The sequence below is a fragment of the Dipodomys spectabilis genome, unplaced genomic scaffold (assembly GCF_019054845.1).
Source record: "Dipodomys spectabilis isolate Male_0828 unplaced genomic scaffold, ASM1905484v1 ptg000363l, whole genome shotgun sequence".
In the NCBI taxonomy this organism is placed as follows: Eukaryota; Metazoa; Chordata; class Mammalia; order Rodentia; family Heteromyidae; genus Dipodomys; species Dipodomys spectabilis.
The window spans coordinates 280,995-307,044 of NW_024871040.1; the positions used below are offsets into that span (position 1 = coordinate 280,995).

Consider the following 26,050-nt stretch of genomic DNA (forward strand, 5'->3'; position numbering starts at 1 on the left):
CTGTATAACCCCTGCTTTCACAGTATTTCATATTGGTATAATTTGTGGAGGGGATGGGAAAAAACAAATCATTTAAATAGGGATACAGGTGGACCCATTGCAACAATGATATGTACAAGTCATTTTGTCGAAAAACAAATTTTACAACCTTGGCAGGGGTGTGGACGGGTGGGGAGGGAGATGGGCAGGGATGGGAAGGGGAAACAAAGAGAAGGCAACAATGTTTGATAAGAAATGTACTCATTATCTTGCCCATGTAATTGTAACCTCTCTATAGGATATTTTCACAATAAAACAAAAATATCTTAGTGAAACATATTGATCCCTTTTATCCTTTTCACTTCCTACTCATTTTCCTAGTTTAAAATGTTACTAGCATGGATATTCTCCAGTTTATCTCTTCTTGACAAGTTACAATTTCTCCACTAGAATAATGAGCCTATTTTACATCACTTAAAATGAGAGACTGCCTATCTTTGTTAACACAAAGATAGGTTGGGGTAACCCATTTTCAAATCAACTCAGTTTCCTCTCACACAAAATAACATCTTTAAGTTGCTAGACACTGGGTGAGAAGTAGGTTCAGTTACAACTTGGTGAGAACCTTCTTTAGTTGGAGTAATGAGGATATATTTCTATGAAATTTACCTGTAAGAGTTTTGACAATTTCCCATTATAATGCTCAGAGTTTAATAATTTCTGACATCCAAGGAAAAGAGATGCTCCCAAAATATCTTGTTCTTGGCAACAATGGGCTTCTGGTTAAGAAAAATGCTGTCACTATTGTGTGATTTGAAATAGGGGAAGGATTGTTTGAAACCCCAGCCTCTTCTTGCCTTTCTGTCATGTATTAGGAAAGTCAAAGCCCAAAAATTTTGGAGAGGGAGAAAGGAAGACAGAGAGGAAGAGAGAGAAAGAGAAAGAGAGAGACTGGCGTGATGGTCCCAGGACGGAGAAAACACAGGGAACTGGAAAGCAAGAGAAAATTAGATATAAAATACAAAGCAAATATCTTCACAGATACCTTTCAAACCTACCACAGGGTTAGGGTATATGTGATTGATGGTGATATAACCAAAGCAATATAACAGCAAGGTGTTTTATTTTCCCCAAATCCAGCAGGGGGGAATAAATAAAAGAAGAAAATAAAAAGTAAAGAACTTTTAATACCTACAAGTACAGCAAAGATGAAATAGATCTTAATGCCCAGCCAGATAAATATAAATCGTCATAATACTGGCATTTTTTATTTGTATTCTATGTACTTGATGTATTTATCTTTTCACAAAAATTTAAGAGACACTAAGAGCCAGGTTCAGAAAATATGTATGAATTTTTAATCCAATATAACAATTATCAGACTGACAATTTCAAAGAATTATATAATCATAATTACTACATGGAGTGCTATAGTGAACAACTTGGACATCATGAATTAAATGTACAGGTAAGGAGAGAGTAACATTAGAAAGAATTTTTAAAATATCACTGACGATATTAGTATAAAACAGAAAACAAAAGACTTTGATGAACTCATCAGTGTAGTGGGAAAAAATACATATGAAGAATCAGTGAGCTTAAAGCCTTTTCAATAGACAGTTACCAACCTGAAATTGAGATAGAAAAAGGAATGAATTAAAAGAAATATAATATACAGCATCTATGTGATAATTATTGAAGGTATAATATATGTATAATGAATACCAGAGAAGCAAGAATACAAAGGCCAGAAAAGCTGTTCAATTCATAATAGTTGAAAATTAAACACAATTTATATGAAATTCCAGAAGCTTACAGAAAACAAAGCAAAATGTTTAAAAAATCATATTTTAATGGCAGAACACCAACAGCAGAAATAAAAAAAGTCACCTACCACACAGTAAGACTATAGGCAGATATTAATAGCAGCAGATCAAAAAGGAACAATCTCTATGTGCATATGATCGTATAAAATAATATTTAAAGAAATGAACTCTAAGAGATGGAAATGAGATTTTTGTTGTTGTTGCTGCAGTTTTTGTTTTTTCCTTTAGTCTTTCTTGGTAGTTTATTTGTCATTAGAAGGATGGGGAGGCACAGAAAAGGTGGGACAAAGGGAAAACAAATGCAGCAGTGGTGTTCATTAGACAGTATGTAGAAAATGAACTGCCCTTCAATAGATGAATAGATCAAGAAAATGTGATATATGCTGGGTGCCAGTGGCTCATGCCTATAATCCTAAGTACTCAGGAGGCTGAGATCTGAGGATTGTGTTCAAAACCAGCTTGGGCAGGAAAGTTCTTGACATTCTTATCTCCAATAAACCACCAGAAAAACCAGAAGTGGCATGTAGTTCAAGTGGTAGAGCTCTAGCCTTGAGCTGAAGAGCTAAGGACAGTGCTCAGGCCCAGAGTTCAAGCCCCATGACCGACCAAAAAAAAAAAAGATATGTATGAATTCTATACTTCTATCAGAAAGAATAACACTGTCCCATTTGGAAGGAGTTGGAAAAAAATCATATTAAGTGAAGTAAGCCAGACCCAAAGGAACATAGGTCCCATGGTTTCCCTTAAGTGTAATAAATAGTATACATCTAGGTTAATTTTAGCAGATGAGCAGAATATCTCAATAGCTATGTACATATGATCATATAAGATGATGCTAAGAAAAATGAATCCCAACGGGGCTGGGAAGGTGGCTCAGCGGTAGAGCACTTGCCTTGCATGCAAGAGGCCCTGGGTTCGATTCCTCAGCACCACATAAGCAAAAGAAAAAAGCTGGAAGTGGCGCTGTGGCTCAAGTGGTAGAGTGCTAGCCTTGAGCTGAGGAGCTGAAGGACAGCGCCCAGGCCCAGAGTTCAGGCCCCACGACTGGAGCAAAAAAAAAAAAAAAAGAGAGAGAAAAATGAATCCCAAGATAAGGACACAGGAGGTTTTTCTTTGTTGTTGTTGTTTTTAAATGTACTATGTGGGTTTTTTGTTTCTTTTACATGTTCTTTCCCCTATGGTATAACTCCTGTTGTCACTGTATTTGATTTTGGTACCCTGGATATTGTACAAATGTTTATCTCAATTAGGGAAGGGTAACAAAAAATGGTGAGTCAAGGGACAAAAGTGAGAACCAATGCAACCGTGATACTCACAAAACCGTATGTTGGAAATGTTCTGTACAACTTTGGGGAGGGCTTGGGGGAAGGGAAAGCAGGAGAAAAATGAAGGCAGGGGCAAAAAGTTAGCAAGAAATGTACTCACTACCTTACTTATGTGACTGTAACCCCTAGGTTAAACACCTGGACAATAAAATTTAAATTTAAATCAAACTAAAAACTGTGAGTAGTGATGGGAAAGAAAAACTGGGAGAGCGCAAAGGAAAGGGTGGCAGAGTTCAAAAGGAAATACATTTATTATCTGATTTATGTAATTATAACATTACCTGTACAATACATCTGTGTATTAGCTGAACAGTAATAATAAAATATATTTTAAGAGAAAAAGAAACACTGGGGAGAGTCAGAGGTGAAGTGGAAGAAAAAATGAGGGAGGGGTAACAATGTTTGACAAGAAATGAACTCACTACCTTACTTATGGAATTATAAAGCCTCTGTGCATCACCTTTACAATAAAATAAAATTAACTTTTAAAAAAGAAAGAAAATCACACACAGTGGAGCCTTACTTCAGAGAGACAAAGATAAAGATTTTATCAAAATCTTCTAAATTTTTGCAAGCAACAATTAAATGGAGGAGAATATTTAAAGTATGGAAGAAAGACATAACAAAATAGAGCAAAACTAAAACAGAAACAGACAAGTTTAGAATCTCTTGTTCAACAAAATTATTATGAGAAAAAAACATTGTCGGGCATACAAGAACAATAACAAAAAAAGTGATTTTTTTTTCTTTGTCAGTCGTCGGGCTTGAACTCTAAGCCTGGTTACTGTCACTGCGCTCTTCAGCTCAAGGCTAGAACACTACCACTAGAGCCACAGCACCACTTCTGGCCTTTTTTTTTTTTTTTTTTTTTTTTTTACTGTTTATGTGGTGCTGAGGAATCCAACCCAGGGCCTCATGTGTTGGAGGTAAGTAGTCTACCACTCTGAGCCACCTTGCCAGCCTCAAAAGTGAGTGAATTTTGTCCATCATCCCAGATTTATCCATCAAAGTTCTTCAGAAGGAACAAAGAAAGGAATCATCTTAAATGTCTTCCAAGATGATCTTGGTGAAAGACCCCAAACTCCTGGGATACTTTCATCAACGGGAGGGCGCCCCAGAAAACTCAGACTCCAGGCCGGGAGATGCAATAAGCAAGAGGAGTTTATTTGACGTTTGCGCAAATGGACTCTCTGTCCTGAGCACACAGGGAGACCCGGGCAGAGATTACAGGCTAATTTAAAGGCAAAAACCACGCTGTTTTGATTACTATGGCTTTATAGTAGAGTTTGAAATTTGGTATTGATATTCCTCCAGCAGTGTTCTTTCCGTTGGGGAGCGTTTTTGCTATTCAGGGTCTTTTATTGTTCCATATGAATTTTTGGATTGCCTCTTCTATTTCCTTGAAGAATGAGGGTGGAATTTTGATAGGTATTGCGTTGAATTTGTAGATAGCCTTGGGAAGTATTGCCATTTTCAGGATGTTAATCTTTCCAATCCAGGAGCATGGGCGGTTTTGCCATTTTTTAAGTTCTGTGTTGATTTCCTTTTTCAAGATTTTAAAGTTTTCATCATAGAGGTCCTTCACTTCTTTAGTTAAGTTAATTCCTAGGTATTTTATTTTTTGTGGGGCTATTACAAATGGAGTTGCTTTCCTAATTTCAGCCACACTACTCTACTATAAAGCCATAGTAATCAAAACAGCTTTGTATTGGCATAAGAACAGACCTCAGGACCAATGGAATAGAATTGAAAACCCAGAAATGAACCTACAGACCTATAGCCATCTAATCTTTGATAAGGGAGCTAACACAATAGAATGGAAGAAAGACAGCCTCTTCAGTAAATGGTGCTGGCAAAATTGGTTAACTACATGTAGAAAACTAAAGCTAGATCCTTATATATCACCCTGCACCAGAATCAACTCCAAATGGATCAAAGACCTTGAACTCAAAGCAGACACTCTGAAAACATTACAGGATGGAATAGGAGAAACCCTAGGTCTCCTTGGCTCAGGCCGAAATTTTCTGAATAGAGACCCAGAAACACAACAAATCAAAGAAAGGTTGGACAAATGGGATTGCATAAGGTTGCAGAGCTTCTGCAGGGCAAATGACATAGCTAGCAAGATCAATAGAAAGCCCACGGATTGGAAGAAGATCTTTACTAGCCATACAGCAGACAAGGGTCTCATATCTAAAATATACTTGGAACTCAAAAAATTAAACCACCCAACAACAAATCCTCAAAGAAACAACTACCCAATAAATAAGTGGGCAAAAGACTTAAAGAGAAGCTTCTCTAAAGAGGAAAGAAGGATGGCCAATAGACACATGAAGAAATGTTCAACATCCCTAGCCATAAAAGAAATGCAAATCAAAACAACATTGAGATATCACCGCACTCCAGTTAGAACAGCAAAAATCAAGAACTCTAACAACAGCAGATGCTGGAGGGGATGTGGACAGAAGGGAACCTTACTTCATTGTTGGTGGGAGTGTAAAGTTGTTCAACCACTTTGGAAAGCAGTATGGAGGTTCCTCAAAAGACTTCACATACAGCTCCCCTATGACCCAGCAATCCCACTTTTGGGCATTTACCCAAATGTTTACAAACAAGACCACACTAAAGCTACCAGCACACCTATGTTTATTGCAGCATTATTTACCATAGCTAAGATCTGGAACCAACCCAGATGCCCCTCAGTAGATGAATGGATCAAGAAAATGTGGTATATATACACAATGGAATTCTATGCCTCCATCAGAAAGAATAACATTTCCCCATTTGTTAGGAAATGGAAAGGCTTGGAAAAAATTATATTAAGTGAAGTAAGCCAGGCCCAAAGAAACATAGGTCCCATGGTTTCCCTTATTTGCAATATCTAGTATAGGTATGACTCAAGCGGAAAAGGTCAGATAATGTGATGTTAGGAAAATGAACCCTTAAATATGTATTTTAATGTTTTCGTTTCTTTCATGCATGTGTTTCTAACGCATTTTTAAGATTATTTCTTTGTTGCTTTGTATGTCCCTCCCCCACAGTGTAACCCCCACTTTCACTATATTTGATGTTTGTATAACATGTGGAGGAGACGGGGACAAACAAGTCGTTTAAGGATTCAGGTGGACCTGTTGCAACAATTAGAAGTACAAAATGTCATGTAAAAACCAGCTTTACAATGTCGGTGTGGGGGGGTGGGGGGGTATGATTGGGTTGGGGGAGGGGGGAGGCTGGGAAGGGAGGTGAAGGTAAACGAAGGAGGAGGCTGCAATGCTTGGTAAGAAATGTATGCATTATCCTGCCCATGTAATTGTAACCCCTCTGTACAGTATGTTCTCAAATAAAATAAAATAATTTTTTTTTTAAAAAAAGGCAAAAACCACAAGATTAACGCAAAACACAAAGCATCCCAGGATTGGTCCATTTAAAGGTCACCATATACACCAACAATCACTTTGCCACGTGGGGAATTTTGTAACACTCTTTGTAAAATGACTGGCCCATGGTTGGTTTAAGGGGGGGTTTACATGGTTATGGGCGTATGATTGGTTGACATTTGGCTTAGCTTGTGGTCTTGCCAGGTGGTCGTTATCTCAAGGTCCTGTCTGGGGAATTTCTAAATGGGAACTGAGGAACACGTACTGTCTGTTTTTTATCTACGACCACTGACCTTGTCCTGGGGCTGGCATCTGGTCCCTGAAACTTCTTAACTCATTTCTGGGAAGGGAAGGGTCAATGCTAGCGTAAGCAAGTTTACAGAAGCAGAATCAGCAGTTAGCAAGTTAGTAATGGTAATGGTCAATTTTTAATCTTTCATTGGTAATTCTAAATCACTTTTGATGAAATGGCATTTTTCAGTGTGACATAATTCAATGAATGGACAGTCATGGTGTTAGTGACCTCTTCTGGGGAGATCATGTGTAAATAAATCTCAATCCCTATTAGGATGGAAAAGCTCATGACCAACAACTTTCGTCTCCAAAATCCCACTCCCAGCTAGTCTTTTAGATGAGGCTGATTGTCCATTGCTCCCCTTAGAGTTTCATTATCAAATTTGAACCATGAAGCCTTGTATTTGCCCTGGTTACTAGCCTCGAATTCACTGGTTAGAATCCTAGCTTAGGCCATTCTTGATCATCCTTGTCTATAGTTTTCACACGCTCACAGCTGGAGAGTATTCACTATGTTTAGTCCTGCAAATCCTGCAAATTAGACTCTGCCTTTCCAGTATAAAATTACAAATTTGTTTCTTTTCACATGTTGTCATAAATTTCTTATAAGGACCCAAATAATAGTCATCCCTGGGCAAAAGAGTCCATCAACAATGAGGAGAGGACTCTGGAAGTAGTTAGGATCTTAAAATATTAAAAATAGCATTTTTGCTTAGATGCCTTTCTGAGTAAATATAATTTAAAATAAACTAAGTATGAAACTGGACACTGGTGGCTCATACCTGTAGTCCTAGATACTCAGGAGGCTGACATCTCAGATCATGACTTAATTCCCATATAGGCAAGTAAATCTGTAAGACTCTTATGTGGGTGCAATGGTAAAGCACTAGCCATGAGCAAAAATCTAAGGAACAATAACACTGAGTCCCTGAGTTCAAGCCCCATTACTGAAACAAATAGATTAGTAAATAAAATAAATATTAATCAACTAAATGTAGCTACTCTGTAGCTGTACATTTAAGTGACAATTTTCTAAACATTCCAGAGCGAATATGAGATGAAATAAATTCATATATGTTGATGCTTGATTTTGTTATCAATGCCATGAGAATGTATCAAAGAGTGTTCTAGAATAAATGAGTATATTGAATGAACTCTATTATTCCTGACAACTGAGATGACAGTTTGAATATTTGGTGAACGCAATCATGTATTGATTCTTATTAAATGACATGTGTTCACTTTTCAAAAAGGAAGATGAAGATGAGAATTTTTTAGTTGGATATGAGAGTAGAACATATTTTGGGAAGTTGACACAAAATATCAATCAATAGACTATCTTTAAAAGACTATATTTAAAAGACCATCAATATCAACAGACTATCTTTGAAAGATAGTCTATTGATATTGATAGTCTAAGACGTAGGGGTATCAGAGTAACAAATAAAATATATCATTCATTTAGAGGACTTGTGAAAGGATTAAAAAGATGATTAGGTTTCCATAGAGATATTTTTAAAAAAAAATTTTAATTAATTTTTTAAAGTTTTATTATTGTGAAAATACCATAAAGAGTGGTTACAATTACATGAGCAAGGTAATGAGGACTTTTTTTGAATTTTTAAAATTTATTATAGGTATATTAAAAGTTACTTTGAGATGGCACATTGGCAGGTTTGATATTTTCTGATATTATGAATATTTAAAAACAAATTGCCTTTGAAAGTTTTATCCAAAAAGAAGGAAAAACAGAGGGCATGGGAATCTTTCCATAGCTGAAAGTACTTGAAAAAACGGAGAGGAAAAAAATCTAAATAAGATATCACTCTTGATAAAGAAATGAGGCAGTTTCAAATTAAAAGTACAAGTTTAAGTAGTTTTCATAAAATATTAAAACTAAAATTACATGCAAAAGGTATTTAATTATTAGAGTAGCAGTGAAATTTAAACAGGACAGGATTTATCAATGATAAATAGGAATTTTATTGCAAATACTGCAGAAAAATTTTCAAAGCAAAGATCATAATCATTTTAATTTATATAAAATTAATCTCAGTTCTTTAAACAATGTAGGGTACATCTGAATTCAGCCATTGTAATGAAATGCCAACTTACAAATCTTAAATCTAAAATAAGGTACTTAGTCTTATGTCCCATTTCTCTCTTGGCAGTCCATGTTTTCAGGAAAATCTGTAATGGAGCATGAAGTTGGGTGTGCATTGCTATCACTTGTTGAAGTTTCTCTTCCTTGGCTCTTCTACAGTGGCAAATTGTTCTTTTTTCCATGAAGCTACTGAGAAAATCATCTATTTCAGTTTTTCCCTCCAAGAAATCTTCAGCAATATTATCAGATTTTTCCTCAACTTCATGTGTAGTGACTTTCAATCTTGCATATAGGGCACTTACACTACAACTCTCCCTCAGTTCATGTTGTCTCTGCGTCTTCTTTTCAAACGTAGATTTCATTTGTGTAAATAACTCATACTTATCTAAAACAGTTTTCCTTTTGGCTTCCAAACTGGGCTTCAAGAGGAGATTTTTTCTTGCTAATTCCTCAATACTTTTTACTAAGTCATCCTTGTCATTAATAAATTGTTTTAGTTGAGGAAAACTCAGAAACTGTTCTAGTAATACTTTCTCTTGTTCATTCATATCTGTGAGTTGTGACACACTTAAATTTGAGAGTTCTGGAAATGCATCAGGAACATCTGGCATCTTGTACCCAAAACCATTTTGGTTTATTGGTGTTGAAGTTTCCATTGTGGGAACAGGCAATGGCAGACTTGAAAGGACACCAAATGTAGGAGCAGCAGGCTTGGCTTTTGTATAACTTGTTGTTGAAGAAGAAACAATGTCAGTAACAGACAAAGAAGTGATGTTCTGTTAACTTCTTGAGGAGGATATGCCAGGAAGAAACGGAAAACCCTGAGAAGCATAAGGAGGCAGCACACCTGGGTTACTATAAAGATATGGAAATGCTGTTGAAGTGAGAGTTAAAACAGGAGAATTCTTCCAAAACTTATCCAACAGACTCTGGATAAACTTTCCAAGATCTGAGTGCATTGTAAAATTGCTTACTAATGGAGAGGTAACATATATTCCTTATTTATCCATTAAAGGATGTCGGATTGGTGGATAAACACTGATCACTGGTTTTTCCCGAGGAAATTGTGGAGGAAGTAGTATATTGTTAATTGTCAAGTTGTTTACAGTGAAGGGCAATCTGTATTCCACATCTTTCTGTATTTCAGCTATACTGGAGTGGGAGTTCCGGAGGGACTAGATCAAGCGCTGCTTCTGCTGTTGGAGGCTGGAGAGGCCACCACCAGGGACCTTGCTGCGGAGAAGGAGGCGCTCTTGGTCAGGGGAAAGAGCCAGCTCATCCTCCTCGGGTCCCCTAGCCCGAGGCCCTATAAGGTTTGGGACTGCGGCCTGCTTCTCCCAGTGGCTTCCCGGCAGGTCTCTAGTGACAGAGGAGCAGCCGGAAATACCCAAGGTCCGATCATGGGACAGGGGAAGGGGGGGCAGGGGAGGGCGGAGGGGCGGGGCCATGGGGCTAGCCAGTGGGGTCTTTTACCAAGCAAGCCAGGTTCATGGTCCCTGGGTTTGGGGGACCATGATATAACTGGAGAGAGCTGGAGAGGGGCAACTTGTCGGGCAGGACACAAGCAACCCCGATCCTAGCCTACACGGCCCAGGCGCCCCAGACTGGCTAGCCAGTCGGACTGTAACTCAGCTGCGCTCTGCATGCCTGGCCTCGAACTACCATGAGGACATTTCTTATCAAGCATTGTTGCCTCCTCCTGTGTTTCCCCTTACCATCCCTGCCTTGACACCCCTTCTCCCCCATCTAGTCCCCTGACTCCCCTGCAAAGTTGAAAAGTTCATTTTTCAACTTAATGTCTTATACATTTCATTGTTGCAATGGGTCCACCTGTATCCCTATTTAAACAATTTGTTTTTCCTTTCCCCTCCACAAATTATACCAACATCAACTACAGTGAAAACAGGGGTTATAGCGTGGGGGAGGGATGCACAAAGCAACAACAACAACAAATCACCTTGGGCTGGGAAGGTGGCTCAGTGGTAGAGTTCTTGCCTTGCATGCAGGAGGCCCTAGGTTCAATTCCTCAGTACCACATAAACAGAAAAGGCCGGAAGTGGCACTGTGGCTCAATGAGTAGAGCACTAGCCTTGAGCTGAAGAGCTCAGAGACAATGCCCAGGCCCAGAATTCAGGCCCCACGACCAAAAAAAAAATCACTTTATAAAACTTTAGAAACAATAGCAAGAAAGAAAAAACACTTTAGTCCTTATCTTGAGGTTCATTTTGCCTAACTTCCACTTATCTGACCTTTTCTGCTTGACTCAAGACATACACTGGTTATTGCAAATAAGGGAAACCATGGGACCTATGTTTCTTTGGGCCTGGCTTACTTCACTTAATATGATTTTTTCCAAGTCTTTCCATTTCCTAACAAATGGGGAAATGTTATTCTTTCTGATGGAAGCATAGAATTCCATTGTGTATATATTTCTTGATCCATTCATCTACTGAGGAGCATCTGGGTTGGTTCCATATCTTAGCTATGGTAAATAATGCTGCAATAAACATAGTTGTTTTGGTATCTTTAGTATGGTTTTGTTTGTGTTCATTCGGGTAAGTGTCCCTAATAAGGATTGCTGAGTCATAGGGGAGCTCTAGGTGGAGTCTTTTGAGGAACCTCCATACTACTTTCCAAAGTGCCTGAACAAGTTTACATACCCACAAACAATGCAGTAAGCTTGGACAGTTTTAAAATAGCTACCAAGATATTCTTTTTATATGTTTTTATTGTAAAAATACTGTACTGAGGGGTTACAGTTACATGAATAAAGTAGTGAGTACACTTGCTATCCAGCATTATTACCCCCTCCTTTGCTTTTTCCCCTACCGTCCCTTCCCTCCTCAATTCCACAACTCCTCCCTTCCCTTTCCAAAGTTGTAAAGTTAATTTTTAACATAGTGTCTTGTACATCTCATTGTTACAATGGGTCAAGCTCTTTCCTTACTTCGGCATTTTGTTATTTCCCTTCACCTTCCCAAATTCAAAAAAATGTATATACAAGATGCAGTGCACTGGAATCAAGTACAGATATTTTTCTGCATAAAATACTATAGGATGAGAGCAAAAACATACCTTGAACAAAGGTTCCATTGGCTTTCTCTGCAGAATATGTGTAAAGCCTGCAAATAAATCCAAGATACCCTCAACCCACAGACTCACAAATCATGTAAAAATTGACTCATATTCTATATTACATTGTTTAGAGATGTGTGTGTGTGTGTGTTTGTGTGTGTGTGTGTGATGTGTGTATGTGCAGGTACTGGGGATTGAATTAGGACCTAGGCACTGTACTGTTGCTTCTTTAGTCAAGAGTGATACTCTTTCACTTGAGACACCAGTCTAGTTCTGGCTTTTTTTAAAATAAGTTTTTTTTTTTAATTGTGAGAATACTGTACAGAGGAGGGTTACAGTTACATGAGCAAGATAATGAGTAGATTTCTTATCAAGCATTCTTGTCTCCTCCTTTGTTTTTCCCCTACCATTCCTTCCCTCCCACTTCCACAACTACACTCTCCCATCCCCTCCACCTAAATTGTAAAGTTTGTTTTTCCATATAGCATCTTGTACATCTCATTGTTGCAATGGGTCAACCTACATCCCTATTTAAACAATTTGTTTTTTCCCTTCTCCTATACAGATTATACCAACATCAAATACAATGAAAACAGGGGTTATACTGTGGGAGAGGCACATAAAAAGCAACAAAGAAATCACATGTTACCTTATAAATACATTAGAAGCAATAGCAGGCAAGAAAAAAAAACAATTGCGTCATTATCTTGGTGTTCATTTTGCTTAACATCAACTTATCTGACCTTTTCTGCTTGTCTCAGACATATACTAGTTGTTGCAAATAAGGGAAACCACTTGTGACTTTTTGCTGTTCATTGGAGATGAGTCTCATAGACATTTCTGTACAGGTTGGCTTTGAGCTGAGATCCTCACATCTCCACCTCCTGACAGGTATTATAGACATATGTACTTTACTGTTGCTCACATTTGCTACTGATAAATTTAATCCCAAGCACTGTATTTTAACTATGAACTTCAGAAACAAAATTTTCTGGCTTTATTAAAATTTAAAATGAAATGTGCCTGCTTTTTTCTTTCTAAATAAATGTGCCAGCTTTTTTTTTCTTTTAAGAAATCCTTTATATGTTTTACTTCTTATTTAGAAAGAACTTGGCTTCAGAAAGATTAATGAGAATTTTAAAATTTACCACCCAGCTTAAGAAATGAAGCTTCATGAACACAGTCTTCTCCAACTTGAAATTTTTCTGTCAGCTTTTACAACAATGAAAAGAAATTGTTCCGAAGAATTATGACACTTGATACTTACTTGGCAAAAGTAGAGCATGACAATAGTAAAATACGGTTATTTTAAGAGGTTTGAAGCAAAGGAATATTTGGAACCTCCATAGTCTATTCAGATAGAATTTTAGAGACTTGGCATGGTCTTGGAGACACAGCATTTACAGGCATCCTTGAGGGACATATGTTCATGTCTGAAGTGTTGGATTCTTAAGGATGTCCAAGACAAAATTTAGTATCAAAAATCTGTGCACAAAGACAAAATAAGGAAATAACAAGGAGCACAAATCTGGAGATGAAATTTCTTACAGGGCTTTGAATATATTAGAGAAAGTACAGAGAAAGATCAAGGTAGGCTGGCCAGCTTCATATTTCCCAGATTTCCCTCTGTGTTTGATAAGAATGATTTTGTCTTAATATCACCTTCTTCAAGAGGTATTTATTATTGCTGTTGTTGTAATTGTTGTTATTATTATTTGTGACATGGCTAAACTGCATATATTGCATGTATTTAGATTTTAATCTCACGGAAATTTCTTTGCTAGCGGAATCTTCATAGTTAATTGGCTCAAAATTATATCATTAAAAAGGAGCCTAGTTATAGGAAATGTACTCATTAACATATTCATGTAACTGTAAACCCTCTGTACAGTATCTTTACAATAAAAATATGTATGAAATAAAAAGAAGGAGCCTAATATAATATGACTAATTTCCTAAAAAAATAAGAAAGTTTGGACAAGGAGATAATCATTGAAAATAATTCAGAACAGAAAGATGATATTCATCTAGAATTCAAGGAAAAGGAAGGCCACAACAGACTCTTTTAATACAGCCCAGAGCAAGAAGTAATAACTTAAAAATCTTTACTTTTGTAGCTCCAAAATTGTGAAAAAAATCTATCATCCACCTATCTGACTGTCTGTCTGTCCTTTTCTATCTACTTTTCTAACATCTATCTGATTTGGTTTAGGAAGTAGAATAATTAGTTTTATGCATGTTAAGTAAACTGAGCTACATTCCCAGCCCAATTCTATAATCAGAGTTTCTGTTTTACTTCCTTAATGCACCTTTGGGGAACAGATACATGTGTGGGTCTTTCCCTTAGTACTAACTGGCAATAAGCAATAATAAGCCATAAGCAATATAACACTACGTATTACTAGAAATAATAGAGCTCTCTTAGAATGCATATATTTTATGCTCATATAGGTATAATATGTTATAAAATAACTGTATAAGCATAATAAGCAGATATTTTATGTATCCTTTATTAGCACATGATTCTGGAGGGAAATCAGGCTGCATTGCCAGCTACAACTGACAAAATTTAGCTGGAGATCACAACAGATTATCTTCTTATCCCTCTACTTGCTTATCAATATATGGTTGTTATAGTCTAAACAATAATTAGATGGCTAAATTCAAGATTCTTCATTGCTGACTGCAGTTGGTAAATTTTCCTCTGATATACTGTAAACATTCAGTATGTATTTCTATATCTTTTATAAATCCAGGAGATTTTTTGTTCTATTGTTTTCATTTTCTTTATGCCTTCTAAAACCAAGGTGAAACTTTGTCTTTCATTACTTTACCATTATCTTTTCCTTAGTATCCTAGTGTGTTAGATTGTTATCTTTCTCTTTCCTGGTTTGGGCTTTATTTCTGAATTTTTTCATTAATATCTGTCATTTTCTAAGTTACATAACTATGCTTTCTGTTTGCCCATCCCTTTTCTTTCGTGTGCCTTTCTCAGTAGGCTTGCATTTTGCCCAGAGTGGCAAAATATTTAAATGCTTGTTTCATGTATGTTGTAAGATTTTCTCAGTTTTCATCCCATTATCAGCTGTTATTTGTTTTGTGGGAATCTCTAGCACTTTAAAATATTATCTCTGTATGAATCCTATAATTTTTGTTTCTGTTAAAAATATCCACTGAGGAGAAAGTGCTTTACTCAGATTTTGTAATTATAGTCTAGTTGACTAAGGACAAGGGAAAGAATTTTCAACAGGTTGTTTATATTTCTCTTTTGGTCAGTATTTTCATTTCTGAATATTTATTTTTAATTTTTCCTGAACAACTGGGATACTTAAAAATGGAGATAAAAGCTGAAAATTTTAACAAGTGGAAAATGCTTCCCTTCCATCTCTCTCTTGTGCTCTCTCTGTTCACGTTTCTCTATCTTTTCCTCTCTCTCTCTCTCTGTCTCTCTCTGTCTGTCTCTCTCTCTCTCTCCTTCTCTCATTCTTTACTCTTATTCGTAATTCTCCTTTGTGTCCTTCCTGAAAACATGTGCTGTCTCAAAATATTCACTTTTTTTCTCATTTCTTAAATGCTCTTGATGCAGTGTGGCTACTTATTCAGTACATTTGGCTCAGCTTGGTTCTGAATTTCTATACAATTTCCTCATTATATATTTGTTAATTTTAGTTGACAAATAAAAAATATGTATATTAAGTGATATATGCATATGTTGTAGAAAGATTCAATCAAGATCATTATTTAACCAATATATTACTTTTTTATCTTTCCATCTATCATCTATATTATTTATTTGTTGCCTTATAGACACATACTCTGATTCTTTTGTTGTGCTATTCTGAATATTACTAATATAAACATGAGTGTGCAGGTGTGTCTCTATTGAATGCTTACTTATATTCCTTTGTATACATACCTGGGAGTTTTATAGCAAGATATATGGCAGTTTCAGACTTTTGAAGACTCTTCATACTGGTTTTCACAGTGGCTGCACTGATTTATATATTATTCACCTCACATTAGTGCTGCTAGTTTTCTTAATGATTGCTATTCTGATTGTAGTGAGATGGAATATCTTTATCATTTCAATTTCTTTATAACAAAGGATGTTGAGAATTTTTTTCCATTTATTGACCACATATGCTTCATTGAGAAGTGTCTGATCATTTATTTTGTCCAGCTACAAACTGAATTCTTTTCTTCAGTTTTGTTTTTTTGAAATTTTTTATATAGTCCTTTACTTGACAAATAGCTAGAAAACATTTACTTCCATTTTATAGATTTTCTTAGATTCAAATACTTAGTTCCTTTGACGTCTAGAAGTGTTTAATTTGATGCAAAAGCATTTTCAATTTTTGCTCTTATTTCTTGAGGAATTTGCATTCCTTTCAGAAAGGAGTCTCAAATTTAACTACCTATTTATACATTTTTAAATAGCCATGCATAATAGTATATGTCTGTAATGACAACTACTCAGAAGGGAAAATCAGGATAATTATGACTGGAGACTATTTTAAAGTTAGTGATACTATCTGATAGACAAAATTAAACAAAAGTACTGCTTACTTGTTTCAAGTGGTAGAGTGTAAGGAAAAGACATCATCACAATGACAGAAAAGGAGGAGAAAGAGGAGGAGGAGGAAGTAGAGGAGGAAGAGAAGGAAGAGGAGGAGGTGAAAGAAGGAAAAACCACAATAGTCTACTATAACTAGAATTGCCTTATTCTTCAATTAAGCAAATTCCCTTATTTTTGAATTCTGTATATCATCATGTGTCTAATAGTATCATCAATAAAAATTTATTTCCCTAAACTTCCAGATTTTTATGGAATCCAGTGTTCTTTCTCTTTTTTTAATAAATCCTTCATTGTCTCTTCAAGTAATTTATCACATCTATTGTTTCCATTGCTCTAAACATATAAATATGTCTCTCTCATTTACATATTTGTACACCTTTATTTTTAATATAGTTTATCTTATTGTATTTTAAGAATAATATTTAATAATAATTTATTTGATTTGTTTTTTCTTTCACTCAATCTATAGTCCATTCTTCAAATATGGAAGCCAGTCAGCTAACTGGTTACTCTTTATGAACTTCATGTACAGGTTCAGAAGAAAATCAGTCTTTCTTCATTAGTAGGTCAATTAAAAATTTATTGCTTATATTGAGAAAATAGTAACCTGAAGAGATTCATCAGGGCCCATGCATTCGAATAGCCAATGCTGAATATTCTAATAATGTCAAAAGATCAAAACTGAGGAATGAAAACTGAGGAATGTTTGGAATGCTTATACCTGAGTTTTAAAATGAAAAAAAATGTACATGAATTGTGATAGTAATATTGTAGAAACTTTGTGAAAAATTTGGCCAGGTTCTTATGAAATTTAATGTAAATCTATGAGAGAACCCAGGAAAGATTTAAAGAAATACAACTTGTGCATACAATATGAATGTGTAATTAAGCATTTATAAATACATGTATAACTACATATGTGTAGATAGTTGTAGACATGTTTACTATAATAGCTAATCACTATAATAAATTGTTGTAAATTTATTTTAACTACTGGAACCAATATTTTGATTTCAGAGGTTTGTATTATTTTAATAATACTTGCTTCACTATCAAGGTTTTATCATTTCATTGTCATTATTAAAAACCTTATTACAACTTTTTAATATTGCTAAGTGTGAAGGACTTGAAAAGCTAATATTTCATGTTTTTGTTACTGTCTGTCATGATGGCTGAATTCTCATTAGTGGTAAATCTTTTGAAAATGTTTATTTTCAGTTGTGTTGAAGGAAACTTTAAGACATGGCTGTAAACATCCACCTTCTATCATGGCCAACCAATGGCTATGTTCTAACAGGACCAATATATGTTATAACTTCAATAAAGCAAAGGATGTATACATATTAGAATGTCTATGATATATATATCATATTATATATATATATATATAAATATATATATATATATAATTTACTTGTGGCTAGGTCAGTGATTCTACATCCTACATTCTTTGATTAATATTTTACATTTTTTAACCCAGAGCTCAAATGAAAAATAAGACAAAAAATTCAAAATCAACTACTCCTTTCTTATTTTCCTGGTGGTAAGAATGTTCTTTACCCATGTGTTCTTTCAGTGTGCATGACTTATTTGATTGAATTTTAATGTGGGGTCTGAATTGGTACTCTTTCCTACACTTCAACATGTGCTTGATTTTCAGCTCAGTCTGTTTTGCTGGGCTTGGAATTTTCCCTGTCTTTGTGGTATAATTCAATCAGTACATGAAAGTATGTTTTGTGAATAAATCAAGACTGTAGAAATTCTTTAGAAAAATCATTTATATCATCAATGTAAAACAGAAAATGCAGCGGTATGCCATTTTCCTAATCTGGATTTTAGGAGAGTCTTATTCTTCACATCATATTCTCCCAAATTGCCCTTGCAGTTCGTAGAGTGTGCTTGGCAGCTGTAGTCGGTCTGGGCATGAGCACCAATCTGATTTGGCTAATAGACTGTGAATAGGTTTATACACTAGATCTAAGAAAACACTTTAAATGTATTGGAGAGGTGTGGCTATTCCTTCATCTTGAGTCTTGAATGAGATAATATGTAGAAAAACTAGATCCGTTGCAGGTGACCAGTGAAACTTCTGTAAATACAAGCAAAAAGTAAGTTTTTGCTGTTAGCTGCAATCAATTTGGGTTTCCTTGTTGCCATAGCAATGAATGACAGACCAAGCAGAGTGATTTTCATTTCCCTTTTGTTCTTGTTCCTCTTGTACTGATAAGATTGATACTCTGCTTTCATGACAGTTTCCATTTTTTAAATCAGCCTTCTAATTTTTCAAATAATTTTCTGTGTTCCTAAATGGGAGATTTCTGGCACTTGCCAAACTGCTTTGTCCATAATCATCATAATGGTCTCTTTCAATTAAAAAATGACTTAGTAGTATTTCATTTTTTACATGATCTCCTATTTTTTATCCACTGAAGGAAAGGTATAATATACTCTTTTATTATTCATATGGTACATAGTTCAAAATATGGAAGGTTTTCCATAACTTTTAAATCTAAAATGAAAACAAAATCCAATAGTTAAATTCACCCAAGATATTTCAAATACTCTGGCTGCTCCAGTAGACAAGAAAGGCAAAGGGTTCTCTTTGTTTTTCTATTGTTTAGTTCAGCTTAACTTTTGTCAGCTTTGCAGATCTTTTAGAAGATGGACTGTTTTGTTGATTGAGTCATTCTCACTTGGTCTTCATTCAATTGATTTCTCCCCTAATATTTAATTATTTTTTTCCGACTACTCATTTGGGGATTGGCATGTTCATTTTGCATTGTGTTTAGCTAGTTATACAATAAGTTTTCAATTATCATGCCAGTTTATGACTACAGTATCTCTTGACTAATGTTATCCTGCAATAGTTCAACCATATCTCTCAGTTCCATTTTCACATATGAACAGACCAATGCCCAAATAGCTTCAAATAAGCTATTAGCTTGAGTTCTATATTTAGGTAAGGTGCATGTGTGGTTGTTTGTGGATGGTGATTTTCTTATCTAGGTATTTATAGCCATAAACATTTTTTAAATTACTGACTTTGACATGTCCCAAAGGTTCCGGGATTTTTTAAGATTTTTATAGCCTAACACATAATCTTTTGTAGAAAGTTCCATTGATGACTAGAAGAATGTGTAATCTTCTGCAGTTGGGTGAAATACTCTAGAGATGTCTGTTTAAGTCATTTCATCCATGGTGTTGTTTAGTTCTGAGATAAATTTGTTGACTTCTGGTCTGGATCTTTGTTTATTGATAATATGTAAGTTAGTATGCATTAAACACACTTGAACAACTCATGGTTAGTATAGTGCTTTACATCATAGCTAAGCTACAGAAGCAGCCTAGATGCTCTACAACTGATGAATGGATGAAGGAGAGGAATATAAGAAGGGCTCTGTTGGTTGGTGGGTGCCAGTGGATGGGGAAAGAAGGATGTGGGCAAGAGTAGGTGAAGAAGGATGAATATAGTCAAAATACTTTACATACATGTATGCAAACAGAACATTGAAACTTGTTAAAATGGGTTTAATGAGCAAATTATGAAGGACAATGTTAGAGGGAGTGGATTTGATCAGGTTACACTGGACACATGAAAGAAAGTAGCATAATTAAGCCCATTTGCATCCATAATATATGCTAATAAACAGGGAAACAATATACAATGGAGTATCATTCAGCTCTAAAGAAGGAAATTATGTGATTTTCAGGAAAATGAATGAAACTGGAAATCATTATGTTAATCAAGGGAAGCCAGCTTCAGAGGGGCAAATATGATATGCTTTGTCTTATATGTAGAATCTACACAGATTGAAATAATATACATTTAAAGAGATATATACATACACACATTATACATTTATATATTGATACACACCCATAACAGAGAGAGGACAGAGAGAAAGAAGGAGAATTTGATTTTAATATTGGGATTGTTTGTGGAGACAAGTGGATAGAAGGAAAGAGAATGAAGAAGGCTGAAAGATATTGAAATACATGTTTATGTATAGTCATGAGTAGAATTAAAAATAAATAATAAAGTGAAGGAATATATATTATCATTATATCAAGAAAAATAAAATTATCCTGAAGTAGGACCACATCTTCTGTGATCTTTCTGAGCTAGAGAGACCCAGATATAATCCATTGTCAATCAAACTGAATAAAGCAAACACATAACTAAATGTGGAAGATAAAAAAAGGACTGTGTTACAGGCACACTGAGAACAAGCCCTCAACCATTCCCCCAAATGACTGGTATAGCCATAGCTGGTATAGCCTCACTACTAATAACCTCTCATTAAAAATAATGCCATATGGAATTTTTCAGTTTGCTTTCTTCAGAACCTAATCAATAATCTTAAGTTTGTACCAAGATTCAATATCCTGAAATGAAAGGGAAAAAATATTAAGAATCAGTGGCTTTTGTGACACTCTAGGCTTCTTCTGGAATTGAATATCTACATAGTGAAGTTTGGTCATTATGAGCAAGATCTATACTCCATTCAGGAATATAACACTCGGTGTAAGAATTCAAAGCCAACTAACAATTCACCAAATTTAAGAACTGGAAAATATCAGTTCCTGTGAATTTAACAAGTTATTTGGGGGAAAAAGTAACTCAACAGGAAGGTGGCATACAGGAGCTGCTGCATTACTAGTGGAGGTATATTTATTGATTTAGGACTTTTTAAACACCTGTACTAACTTGGTGAGACAAAGTCAGAGTTTTAGAGTTATGGTATATACATTTCTATAGGTACAGTATTTCAATAAATTTTGTACCAAACCATTAAGGTATGCAAATACTTTGGATAAATAAAATTTCACAAAACTGGAAAATTTAACTCAGTTTTCAATGCACAATTATAGATAAAGCCCTTCAGCTCTTTAGCTCAAGGCTAGTGCTCTACCACCTGAGCCACAGCATCACTTTGGCTTTTTCTGCTTATGTGTTGCTGAGGAATTGAACCCAGGGCCTCATGCATGCAAGACAAGCACTCTACCACTGAGCCACCTTCCCAGCCCTGAATTTTACTTCTTAATGCTAATGATTCATATTTATTGGACGTTAGGTGATATTTTTATACAAGGATATATTGTGTAAAGTTCACTTTAAGGTAAATATTTCTCCTGATATTTCTGTCACTTATTTTTGATGAAAACTTTGAAAATACTTTTTCTAATTTTTTAAGTGAAGAGTATGTCATGGTTATTTATAATCACTCTATGCTGCAGTAGCATACTCAATAAATTTATCAGAGTGAACCATACCTTCCTATCTATGTATCAATTTTGTTCCATACATCCACCACCTTTATTAGTCTTAGGCTCCTCTAAGTATCATTATATTCTCAATTTGTACATTGTTTTAGATTCTATACATGAGTAAAATAACATGTTACTAGTGGAGATAAATCCTTTCATCTTTGTTGCTCTGGGAATATTTTTGTGTCTTATTCATATATAAAAGTTGTTTTTCAATGTCTGTAGTCTTCACTGGCAATTTCTTTTTGAATTTTTCTTCAGTACTGTAAAACCTCATTAAATTCTACTGTAAGATTTCTGCTGGGAAGTCTGCTGTATGGTGAATTGGTAAAAGCTTATGAGCTATTTGCTTCTTTACAATTTTCTTTTTACCATGTTTTGACTGACTGCAGTATGGACACTTTCCTTAAGTCAATCTGATGTGTGTCATTTCACCTTTTGGTTCTTGAATTCCTGTATCTTTCTGTAGGAAGAAATCTGTTATTATTTCTGAAGTAGGCTTCCTAATGTTTTGGTAGTCTAAAATTCCTCTTGAAACCAGCTCAGATATTTAGTTTTGTTTACTGTCTCATAGTTAACCTAAGGTTTTTTTTTTCATTTTTCTTCATCTTTTTTATTCTAAAAAGCTTCTTTTCAGCCATGCACTGGTGTTTCAGGCCTGTGATCCTAGCTATTCAGGACGCTGAGAACTTAAGGTCACGGCTTGAAGCCAGCCTAATAGGAAAGTTCAAGGGACTCTTTTCTCCACTCGATCACCAAAAACCTCTAAGTGAAACTTTGGTGAAAAAGGCAAAGCCCTAGTTATGAGTCAAAAAAAGAAAAACTAACAGAAAACAAATACCTCAGGGACAGCATTGAGACCCTGAGTTTAAGCCTCAGGACTGGAAGACACACACACACACACACACACACACACACACACACACACACACGCACACACTCAAAACCAAACGAACAGAACATTTTTATAAGCTGATAAATGCAAAATATGAAAAATCTGTAATGAATATTAATAAGGCCTTAAAATGTTCCTTTTCATGAAGAAAATGTGACATTTGTCTTTGAGAGATTGTCTCACACCATATAATAGGAAAATCTCAAGTTCAGCTCATTTTCCTGCAAATAACAATTTTTTTCATTATGCCTAAATAAATCACTATGTTGTATATATGTATGTTCTTTATTTTGATGTTCTTAACTTTCAAACTTAAAACCATAAATTCATTTCAAAATTTTATGCTAAATATAGACACAATTATTTGAAGAAATATACAAAATTACTAGTGTTCAATATTATTCAAAAAATTTTCAAATTAATGAAAAGTTAATCTTAAATTATATACTGGGCTGATTTAACACACAAAATATTGTTCCAACAGAATGATATTTGGCCATCTCTGCATCAAGTGCAGGCCAGAAACAAGTACAGAAATAGTCATTGGCCAAATGAGTGTCAAAAAATTAAGTGAGGTTGGAATATTAATCTTAACAAATAATGCTTGGTAAATATTTATATAAATATCCGTATGAAAATCAAATAAGTACAAGCTCTTCATTTGGTAGACTGGTCTGGTGCTTCAGCTCATATGTAAAATCTTATGACCCAGGTTTGGGCAGGTAAAAATATTAAGAGTAAACTAGGTTCAAATAATGTTTGAGGATGAAGCTCTGCTAGTTGGGTTAATATTCAAATAGTAAAGAACAAAAGATGAGATCTGCTTTTCAGCAAGTCGCTATGTGAGTAGGAAGGAGGATGACATCTCCCAGCTAGAAGAAGATACTTCAAGACATTGTATTAGCAACTCATTCTTGCTCTTCCCATTCTTTTTTTTTTTTTTTTGTTCGTGGGGGTCCAGTTGTGGCGCCTGAACTCTGGGCCTGGGCGCTGTCTCTCAGCTCTTCAGCTCAAGGCTAGCACTCTACCACTTGAGCCACAGCGCCACTTCTGGCTTTTTTCTTTTTGCTTATGTAGTGCTGAGGAATCGAACCCAGGGCCTCATGCATACAAAGCAATCGCTCTACCACTGAGCCATCTTCCCAGCCCTCTCTTCCTATTCTTCAGACATGTAAGATATGAAGGGTACCAGGTAAGCCACCCGGTTGACTGAATTTTGCTACCTGATCCCTAGTTGAATGAGATGCTTGCCTGATATCATTAAAAAAAATTAACTCAGAAATGATTCGTAGACTTCAAGAGTCAAACCTGTAAAACATTTTGAAGAGAATCAAGCAACATAATAGTGTTCATTACGGACATGTAAAGGCCTAAAGAATACGTGTGAGGTATAAAGAAGTATGTAAGTCACACATCACAAATCTAAAAATGCATGCATAAAAATTAAGGGAAAAATAAGAAAAAGATAATAAAAACAGATCAAATAAGTAGCTGGTAAAATATATTCACGTGATATAAATATTTCTTACAAGAAAGACAACCAATTAATAATATGTATAAAAGATGTAAAGCATTTAAATTAAATAAATGTGTGTGCACATGCACATGTGTGAGCACAACTATCGAGGCTTCAACTCAGGACCTTGCTCTGCCTCCTCCCTTGATGGGGTTTTTCTCAAGGCTGGTGCTCTACCATCTCTGCTTAGGCTTTTGGTTGATTAAAGATAAAGAGCCTCAAGGACTTGGATGCCAAGATCGTTTGACAGGCAATCCTTAGATCTCAGAACTGTTGAGTAGCTAGAATTACTGGTGTGTGCCACAGCTCCTTGATCTCTGTGTATGTGTCTGTATATGTATATATGTCTCAAATATGTATGTGTATATATGAATATTACCAATTTAGAGTACATAGCTATATGTTTAGCTAAAAGATATGAGAACTAACATCTCTGCTGAGATTCTTATGCAAATAAATGCCTATGGAAACTCTTATAATAGCTCAAAACTTGAAAGAGCCCATATGTTTGTGATATAATGAAGAAATAAGTACATTTTTATATTCTTATAAATAGATACTACTTAGAGACAAATCTACTTGATTTGCAAATAAATGGACGGACCTGATCAAAATTTATTCTAGAAGTAAGTCAGTCTGAGACACAAAGGATACGTGTTCTTACTCATATGTGGAATCTAGAAATAATTTATAAAGGTACAAGTAAACATATATAGGGTTGTATGCAAGTGCACACAAATGTATTAAACAAAGGATGGAATTCTTTAAAAAAAAATAATATAATAAGGTAGGTGCTGTGACTCATACCTATAATCCTAGCTACTCAGGAGGCTGAGATCTGAGGATCATGGTTCAAAACCAGCCCAGGCCAGAAAGTCCGTGAGACTCTTATCTCCAATAAACCACCAAAAAAATGGAAGTGGTACTGTGGCTCAAGTGGTAGAGCTCTACCTTTTAGCTGAAGAGCTGAGGGACAGCATCCATTCTAGTTCCTTATAAACTTTTCAGTCCAGCAAACTGATTACCAGGAAACTGGCACTTATATAGTGCCAGGGTTGGGAAGTGAATTGGAGGGGTAAATGAGTGAAGAGTGGGAGGGGGGAATATTAGTAATAATATTCAATGCATATGCTATGAAATTGAGAAAAGAGAAGAGGGGGTTAAGCTTGAGGGGAAGGGGGAGAAAGGTGAAAGGAGTTATGTTAACTAAGATCCATTTTACTTATATATTGATATATTGACTGATAACCACTGCACAACTATTTAAAGATAATAAAATATAATTTTAAAAACAGCCTGAAATGTTAATACAAAATATAGCATATATAAATATCAAAAGTATAGTTCTTTCTGAAAAAAGACAAGACCATGTGACTAAACATTTTAGTATTTAATATTTATTTATAAAAATTCTACAGATGGAAACTAACAAACAAACAAAAAACCAATGGCCAAAGTATTTAGTTGTTGCCCCATGCTGTATTTGGGAGAGAGGTCTTGGAAACTTGAGGAATGTTTGAAGGTGAACATTACTTACAAATATAGATTAGTATTGATGATGTTATACAATTTGATACAATGTTATGCAATATGGATGCATTTGTTATAAAACACTAAAGTAGGGGGTGGGAAGGTGGCTTAGTGGTAGAACGCTTGCCTTGCATGCAGGAGGCCCTGGGTTCAATTCCTCAGCACCACATAAGCAAAAAGAAAAAAGCCAGAAGTGGCATTGTGGCTCAAGTGGTAGAATGCTAGCCTTGAGCTGAAGAGCTAAGGGATAGAGCCCAGGCCCAGAGTTCAGGCTCCACGACCCAA

At 35.4% G+C, this 26,050-nt stretch overlaps 1 pseudogene; it reads right to left on the bottom strand.

The window, feature by feature from the left end:
- Positions 1–8,853: 8,853 nt before the first annotated feature.
- Positions 8,854–10,184, bottom strand: LOC122095875 (annotated as a pseudogene).
- Between the last annotated feature and the right edge of the window lie 15,866 nt (positions 10,185–26,050).